At 40.1% G+C, this 9,237-nt stretch overlaps 1 long non-coding RNA gene across 1 annotated transcript in view; it reads left to right on the top strand.

The window, feature by feature from the left end:
• Positions 1 to 9,237, top strand: part of LOC102485499 (uncharacterized) — a 27,185-nt gene that overhangs the window by 1,197 nt on the left and 16,751 nt on the right. The gene's annotated exons all lie outside the window — the stretch shown is intronic.

The following is a 9,237-nucleotide window of genomic DNA, read 5'->3' as shown; positions in this document are numbered from 1 at the left end:
AAAGGAAAAACCCTCCCAAAAAAAAAAAAAAAAATTCTCAGGGACCAGCAGGTTGCGTGGTGGTTAAGGTGCTGGACACTCCCACATGGCCGACCACGGTTTAAGTCCTGGACCTGGTGGCTTGCTTTCCCACTTTCTCTCCCCCTCCCTCTCTGTCTCTCTGGTCAAATTAAAATAAATGAATGAATAAATAAAATTAAATAATTAAAAAAATAATTCTTTAAAAAAAAATTCTCACAGCAAACTCTTTGGATAGTTCAGTGAATTAATTGGTTCCTCATTAAGTCTCAACCAATGCAAAATCTAACTTGCTTCTCTCTGTCTCTCTCTGGCCATTCCTAGTGCTAACGTTTATCACTCTGATTTTCACATGGAGTTTCCACTGCCTAGAATGTTCCGAAAATGTCCTCCCTGCCCATCCTATCCCCTAGCCCATTCAGCTCAGTGATTCCTAAATAAGGCTACTTGTCACAATCACTTAGAGAGCTTCTTCTTTTTTTTTTTTTTTTTTCAATGTTACAGGGCATACTGTTGTGTTTTTTTGTTTTGTTTTGTTCTGTTTTGTTTGGAGAAGTTTTTGCTATAGGGTGAATGCGCTCACCAGAAAGACTGGAAGCGAGAAATTACCCACTGAGGGGATGGCCACACTGCAATCCCTTCTCCTCTCGGGATCTTGGACATGCACGCACATGTACCCGGCGTGATTAAGCCACCGGTTCCGGGATTCAAACCACAGTCAACTACATGGGAGTCCAATGACATAGCCATTACACCAACTGCTGGTCCCCAGGTCAAACAGTTTTATATAGTAAACTGAAAAAAATTTTAAGTACAATAAATACACTTTAAAATAGTAGTATAGTACAAAGTATGGTACTATAAATATATAAACTAGTAACAGTCATTTATTATGATTATCGGGTATACATGCACTATACATAATTACATGTGGTATATTTTTATGTGATTAGCAGTACAACTGGATTGCTTACACCAGTATAATCACAAAAATATAAATAATGTATTACATTATTATGTTACAACAGCTATGATGTCATCAGGGCCAAGATAAGGCTATCATTATTGCTTAGTCCATTATAATTTTATAGGACCACTGTTGTATGTGTGGTCTGTTATTGACTAAGCCATCATTTTTCGTGTGTGACTATATACTATTTGCAGATGACTGCTAAATAAAACTAAAGGATTCTATTTAAGCCACTTGACAACCTTAAATGTTTACTGTATACTATTTTTGTGCTTATACCTTTCATCTAAGTACATATAAAGATGACAAATATGATCCAGCCACTTATGCTTATAACTATTTACAAATACAAAATATTATTTTAAAGCAAAATGAATAATTTTATTAGTTTTTCTTTTCTTTTTTATAACTAGATGTTTATACATGATGATTAGAATAAAGAAAAATCAAACCTGATAGTAATGTAATACTCAGGAGAGAACATGATTTCAAAAAACTTCAGCTCCATTACTGTGATTGCTGGTGTGTCAAAATCTATGAATTATCTCTAGTTCCATTTTGACTAGATTCTTCCATTAATTTTAGTTGCTGAAGTTATTTCAATAAAAGGAAACCACACTCTAAAGTTCCTGTAAGAACTTTGGTTAACATTTTCATAAAGGAGAACTTCTAAAAGTGCACATGCCCAGGCTCCATCCTGTATTTTTTCCTATATCTTTCTCCAGACCCTAGGGGGCAGAAGTCCTTACACAGTTGGTTCTGAAGTTCTGATACAGTCAGCCTTGCTTCTGTACTATCTGGGAGTCACTGATCTGACTCCTACTTCTTTAAAAGTCAGTTCAAACACTCAGTTCAAGAAATCTTAGTGCAAAAAAAAAAAAATTCTCAATGCTGGTGGATTATAAAACACTGCGGACATTCTGGAAAACAGTATGGTGTTTCCTAAAAGCTACACATTAATTCATTAATTTACCATACAACCCAGTGAATCCACTCCTTAGATTCTACCTGAGAGACTGAAAACATATGTCCACACAAAGACTTGTACATAAATATTTAGAGCAATATTATTCATAACAGCCAAATGCTGGAAGGAAACAACCTGTGTCCATCCTTTGTGAATGGATAACCCAATGGACAAGGAGATTCCAAAGACTTCATGAAAAAATGGAACTGAAATACAGTTTATTTGGTGCAAAAAAATTTCAAAATCCAAGTTTTTCTTAATATATATTTTCTGTAAATTTTTTGAAAATTCTTCATATATCAATAGAATAAAATACAATTCAGAATAAGACAGAATGAAGTACTTATGGTGATGATGGCACAATACTGTAAATTTACTAAAAATAATTGAATTCTATCATTAAAATGGATGAGTTTTACAGTATGTAAATTACACCTCAATAAAACTGAAGGAAAGAAATAGAAAAAGAGAAACAGCAGAGCAAAGAACAAAGGAAGGGAACAGACTGGAAGAGGGAAGGGAGAGGAAGAAAATGAGAGTGGAAAAGGTTGAGTCCCAGTCTTTGCCACCTCCTACAGGCAGTTAACCCTTGGGACTCCTATGCTACCCTCATCCGTTTTTGTTTTTTTTAACAATTATTTATTTGATTTTATTTATTATTATTTTTCAAGTTGATCAGTGAGAGACAGAAAGAAAGAGGCAAAGTAAGAAAGCAAGCCACCAAGTCCAGGACTTTAACCTAGTCGACCATGTGCAGGACCACCAAGTCCAGCACCTCAACCTCCACACCAACTGCTGCATCCCCTCCCTCCCCCCACCCCCGACATCCTTTAGGAATTTCTCAAACAGCACTTGGACTAGGCATCTTATTTTTCAGTGTCAGTCTCCCAACAAGCTCATATTTTTCCAAGGATGAGAAAATTTTCTAGAGTGGGCTGACAGGTGGCATGGTGGTTAGAGGTGCTGAATTCCCACATGGCCCACTGCAGTTCAGTCCTGGACCTGACAGCTCACTTTCTCACTTTTCGTTTTTCTCTCTGTCTCTGTCTGGTCAAATTAATAATAATACGAAGAAGAAATGGAATTAAATAAATAAATAATTCTTTAAAAAAAAAAAAAGAAAAATTTTCTAGGGTCTCCCCATATTTACAGAGTGGTCAATGAACATTAAAACGTTGGAATGGGTGACTGAACTTTCAGCTAAAATAAATGACAAGAAACATTCTAGGCTGAGGCCGGCAGGTGGCGTGGTAGTTAAGGCACGAGACTCCCAAATGCCAGCTGTGGTCAGAGTCCTGGACTTGATAGCTTGCTTTCTCACTTTCCCTTTCTCTCTCTCTATCTCTCTCTGGTCAAATTTTTAAAAATAATAATAATAGCAAATAAAATCAAAGAAGTATTTTTTTAATTAAAGAAAGAATAAAGGGACCAGCAGTTGGCATAATGGGTATGTCACTGGACTCCCATGTAGTCAACCACAGTTTGAGTCCCAGACCCTGTGGCGTAAACTCATACCTGGTGCGTGTGTGTGCGTGCCCAAGATCCCGAGAGGAGAATGGAGGAGAAGGGATTGTAGCGTGGCCATCATCCCTGGGGGTGATTTCTTGGTTTCTGCCTCTCTGTCTGTCTCTGTTTTTCTGGCAAGCACACTCCCCCTATAGCAAAATCCTCTCAAAAAAAGAAAGAAAGAAAGAAAGACAGACAGACAGACAGATGGACAGAAAGAAAAGAAACATTCTAGTCCTAGGAACTTAACAAGATTATCCTCACTCATATAAGGTCATAAATCTTCTCACTGAGATGTTAAGAAGAGATGCTCGACATTTCAAAAGTGCTTTGGCATTTTTGTTGTTTTTAATTTTTTAAAATTTTATAAATTTACATATAATCACTCTACATCTTTACAGTGTACAAAATGGCTTTTCCCAGCATGAATATAGTGCGTATCAATGAAGCGAAAGATATTACCATATATATTATCATCTACAGATAAATTTTCATTTTTTGTCTGTTAAATGTTTTTACCCACTGGCCCCCTCCATCCTACCCCATTATTCATACCTTCACATATTGTGTCTGCTGAGCGAAGCAAACCAGTCCGTGAAAGTGAGACATTGTATGCCCCTGTTCAATATATATCACGTATCTACTTTACAGCAGACTGAAAAATGGTAAGGTAGGGAACCAGCAGTTAGCGTAACGGCTATGTCGCTGGACTCCCACGTAGTCGACCGCGGTTCGTGTCCCAGACCCGGTGGCTTAAAACTCACGCCGGGCGCGTGTGCGTGCGTGCCCAAGATCCCGAGAGGAGAATGGAGGAAAAGGGATTGCGGCGTGACCATCCCCCCTGGGGGTGATTTCTCGCTTTCTGTCTCTATGTCTCTCTCTGTCTGGCTGGCGAGCGCACGCGCCCTACAGTGAAAATCTCTCAAAAAAAAAAAATGGTAAGGTACAACAGCAGGGAGTGCTTTGGCTTTTTATCATGGGCATGACCCACAGGTGGAAAAAGGGCCATCCATCTGCTATCCTCTATGTATAATCAGTCTCTCACAGAACCATTTTTGGATGCCCTGTATTCAAATCCAGAACTCTTCACTTCCCTGGATAAATATTTAGTCTTCTTATCAGAAATAAGAAATGAAGGAGCCGGCAGGTTGCATGGTGGTTAGGGTGCTAGACTCCCACATGGCTGACCATGGTTTGAGTCCTTGACCTGCTAGCTTGCTTTCTCACTTTCCCTCTCTCTCTCTCTGTCTCTCTCTGGCCCAACTAAAACATAATAATAATAAATAAAAATTAAATTAAATTTAAAAGGAAAAAGAAATTAAAAGGCCACAGTGGCATAAACTTGTAATCTCAACAACTCAGGCAGCTTAAAACTCATGCATGCCCAAAAATCCTGAGAGAAGACTGGAGGAGAAGGGATTGTCATACCCCCTGGGGGGTGATTTCTCACTTTCTGTCCTGTCTCTTCTCTCTGGCAAGCGCATGAGCCCTATAGCAAAAATCTCTCTCTTAAGTAAATAAATTAATTAATGCATTTTTTTGAAAAAAAGAGAGCTGAGTAATGTAAAAAAAAAAACATATGTACAGTTAAGTTTAAATTTTTATTATTTTTATTTTTTATTTATATTATTATTATTTAGAGAGTTTTTTTGGTATAGACCACATATGCTCACCAGAGAGACAGAAAGCAAGAAATCACCCCACCCCACCCCCGCACCAGGGGATGGCCATGCCACAATCCCTTCTCTGCCATTTTCTTCTTGGGACCTTGGGTACGCATGCACACACACAAACACACACACACACACACACACACACACACACACACACACCCAGTGTGAGTTTTAAGCTGCTGAGTCCAGGACTCAAACGGTGCTCAACTATGTGGGAGTCCAATGACATAACCATTATACCATCTGCTGGTCCCTATTTTTGTTTTTTTACAGTTAAGTTTGTATTTTATTAATTATTTATTTTATTTATTATTTTTAATTTTGCACATGTAACTCACCAGAGAGAGAGAGAGAGAGAAAAGGAAAGTGAGAGAGGAAGTCACTAGGTCCAGGACTCAAACCATAGTTGGCCATGTTTCCAGCACCTTAACCACCACACCTCTTGCTCGCTCCTACAGTTAAGTTTTTAAAATAGAAATTTTAGAACATGCATGATCCCATTTAACTAGAGCTACGATAGAATATTACATGAACCTAGGCTGGGATATTAACAGAAGTCAACTCTAAATAATGAGGTTTTCTTTCTCATGAGGTCCTAAAATGAATATTAATAATGCTATTTTCAATTTGCTAAAAAATGAAGTACTTAATAAAATGAAGAGAGCCTCTATACCCCAAGAACCACTTACTGCCCTGGCAGCCCAAAGTTAGTTTGGTCTGTTCTAAAAAAAAAGAGAGTTAATAGAAGGATACAAGAAGGCCCAGAAACAGGAATGCAGTACACCTGGTGATAGCCAGAGATTACACAATAGCGAGACGACTCAGCAACATTCAACAGCTAATTCCCCATAGCATGGCTAGAGTATGTTTTTATAAGTGCAGATCTGGTTATGTTACCTCTGCCTTCCCCTGCTCTTGGGAAAAAGACATAGACCCACCAGTGGCCCTCTAAAGCATCACACAGTCAGACTTCTGCTCAGCTCTCCAGCCTCTACTTGATTCATGTTCTTCCCCTACCCTCCCAATGGCCCATCTTCACCCTCCACCCACAGGCCTCTGCACAGCTGTCTCTTCCACCTGGATGCTCTCTACAACCTCCTCCCTGTACCCTTCATCAAGGATGCCCACCCCAACTCTTCAGACAGATTAAATACCACTGCCAAGCATGCCCATAGCACTCTAACCTTTCTGTCAAAGAACAGAGCACAGTTATACCACTAAGGTCCAGTCCCCTTGGACTGAAAGCCCTATGACATCAGGGCTGGGCTGTCTTGTTCACATTGTATCCTTAGTGTCTAATACAGTAGCTGCCATGTGGTGGGCACTCCATAAAGACAAGCTAAGTGAATGATTACCATCCATGGGAGGTAGGGGCACTACAAAGAGCACAGAGAAAAAGACCAGCTCAGGGATGGCTTGTGAGCCCTACCTGGTTATATGGGCTTAGTCCTGCATGCAATGGGAAACTCTTAGAGGGTTTTAACTGGATGCACCAAAATCAGAGAATCCACAGGACTTGGAAATTAGATTGGAGGAGGGAGAGGAACATAGAAGGCATCTAAGATAGTTCCCAGATTTCAGGCTCAGATGCCCAAGCTTTACAAAATGTAGAAACTGGAATTCAGTCACTGTTCTGAAACAAGTCATTTTGACTTCTTGAAGTCCCAGTTTCTCTGTCTATAAGGAAGAGCTGATTACAGTTCTTTTGCAGAGTTACTGGTAGGATCAAATGAATTGGTGTTTGAGAAAGTGCCTTACAAATAGTGACGTCTTATTATTTCCATCATCAACAAAGGAGCAACAGTTGGCATAATAACTGCTTAACAGTCTGAAAAAAAGACTCCTTAAAATAGTCACCAAAAAGGCTTACAATCTTATACAAGTAGACCATTCTACCTCTTTTAAACTTTTCTGTTTTGTTTTTATGTTTTCTTTGTGTGTTCATGTGTGTGTGTGTTTTGCTGTTGGGTTGTTTGTTTGTTGCTGTTGCCACAGGGCAGGTTTATGGCTGAGAGAGAGGCAGTGAGATGGAAAGTGAGAAATCACCTCCCCAGGGGGTATGGCCATGCCACAATCCCTTCTCCTTCATTTTCCTCCTAAGATTTTGGACACACATGCACAATGCCCAGCATGAATTTCTTTCTTCATTTATTTTTTTGGTATTTTATTTAACTTTATTTATTTTGATTTGACCAGAGTGAGAGAGACAGAGAGAGAGAGAGGGAAAGTGAGAAATCACCTCCCCAGGGGGTATGGCCATGCCACAATCCCTTCTCCTTCATTTTCCTCCTAAGATTTTGGACACACATGCACAATGCCCAGCATGAATTTCAAGCCACCAGGTTTAGGACCCAATCTACAGTCAACCATGTTAGAATCCAGCACCTTAACACCAGTCCATCCGCTGACCTCTCTTTTAATCTTTCTTCACCATCTTAATTGGCCTCATGAATGACCCAGATGAGAAAGGAAGAAAATGCTTCTTGTTGGAATACTAGGTTTTCCTGGGGCCTAACAGGTTCAAATCTATTATAGTTTTGGCTGAGTCCTGCTAGTTCCTCCTTAAGATGCTGGATTTCCCTTCAATACTTACTGACTTGACAAAACTTGAAAAATCAAATTTCCAACTGTTAAATAAAATGAGTCACTAGACACAGTGGTTTTTTCTTAGAAACTGTAAACTAATGACATTAAAATAAAAAGCTATCCACTTTCCCACTTACTGCGTAAATCCTATTGTGTCAATTTGGGTTCCCTGGGCCCAAAGCGAGAGTAACACAATGCCAGCTTTCTCCTGGGGCCTCCCAGAGACATGAAACGCTCAAAGGTCTGGAGTGTTCCCACACTTAGTGATTACACAGCAAACATTCAAACCAGCTGATATACCTTCAGGTTTGGCATAAACTAGGGAAGGGAGAAGAACTAATGTTTTTATAAATAATAGTCTCTTTACTGGGTCACACCTTACATATGTCATATCAAATGTAGGAATTATTATTCACACTTTACGAGATTAAGAAATAAAATTCAGAAAGGTAAGAAAAGTGGTCAGATATCTCATAAACAGAGAGTTCAGCAATTCAGTTTCTGATTTGGCCAAAACTAAAGAAGGGATATTTTTTCTACCATATGCACAACAACTTCTTTACATAATCTCCAAGAGCCAAGATATCTAAGGAATAAAACGTGTAATTCAGCAGATCTAGCACAGCATTCCAGTCAAACTCACACACACACACACACACACACACACACACACATGCACAAACCCACCAGGCCTGGAGATAAACCGCACTGAAACTTACTCACTAGGTAGACCTGGGGCAAGTCACTCCTCCATCTATCCAACTACAGTTCATGAACGCTAAATTATACTGATTTAAAGGAGCCCTTTCTTGGGCTAGTAGTTACTAATGATTGATGTCCAGAATGGCTGAGCCTTCTATAATACTTTCTTCTCCAAGCAGATAGAATCATACCTGAGTCATACTATACAACTATCAGGAAAACAGCAAGCGCAGAAAGTTGGAGAAGCAGAGAGAAAGGTAAAAGCTAGTAAGTCAATCAATGTGATTTCCTCTCAGAGAAACAAACCTCTGTAGCAGCACGTATGGTCTAACACTTATGGGTGGAGCCTTGAGTGGTTAGACCTTTGCCCAGCAGATATTGCCCTCCATAGACTGAAAACCAACTTCCAGCACCTCTGCCTCCATGTTCTCCTGGGGCCTCTTGGGGAAGGCCTGGTTCTTACATCAGAGCCTGCCTGCCAGCAAAATAGGAAGTGCCAACCACGTTCCCAAAAGCAGCTGGTATCAATTACCCAGGCCCAGCTGGAAGCACTCGGCTGGGGAGAAGCAGGCGTCCCAGATCCCAGGCCTGGTTGGAAATCCTACTCCAAAACAAAGGCAGCCTTGCAGCCATGCCAGCGCTCAACATAAGTGGCTGGTCAGGGGCTAGAGGAGGCAGCCAGGAGTGCCATCAGGAAGCAGCTGTGGTCTGGGAATCTTGCCCACTCCCTGATTTCAGAGCTTCCCCATCAGCATAACCAATAGCTACCAATTATTGGACACCCAGGGGGTATTGGGTTCCTACATTCCTCATCC

This window comes from Tupaia chinensis, unplaced genomic scaffold (assembly GCF_000334495.1).
Source record: "Tupaia chinensis unplaced genomic scaffold, TupChi_1.0 Scaffold149666_1, whole genome shotgun sequence".
Lineage (NCBI taxonomy): Eukaryota > Metazoa > Chordata > Mammalia > Scandentia > Tupaiidae > Tupaia > Tupaia belangeri.
The sequence above is the reverse complement of the archived record's forward strand: the minus strand, read 5'-3'. Positions and strand labels throughout refer to the sequence as shown.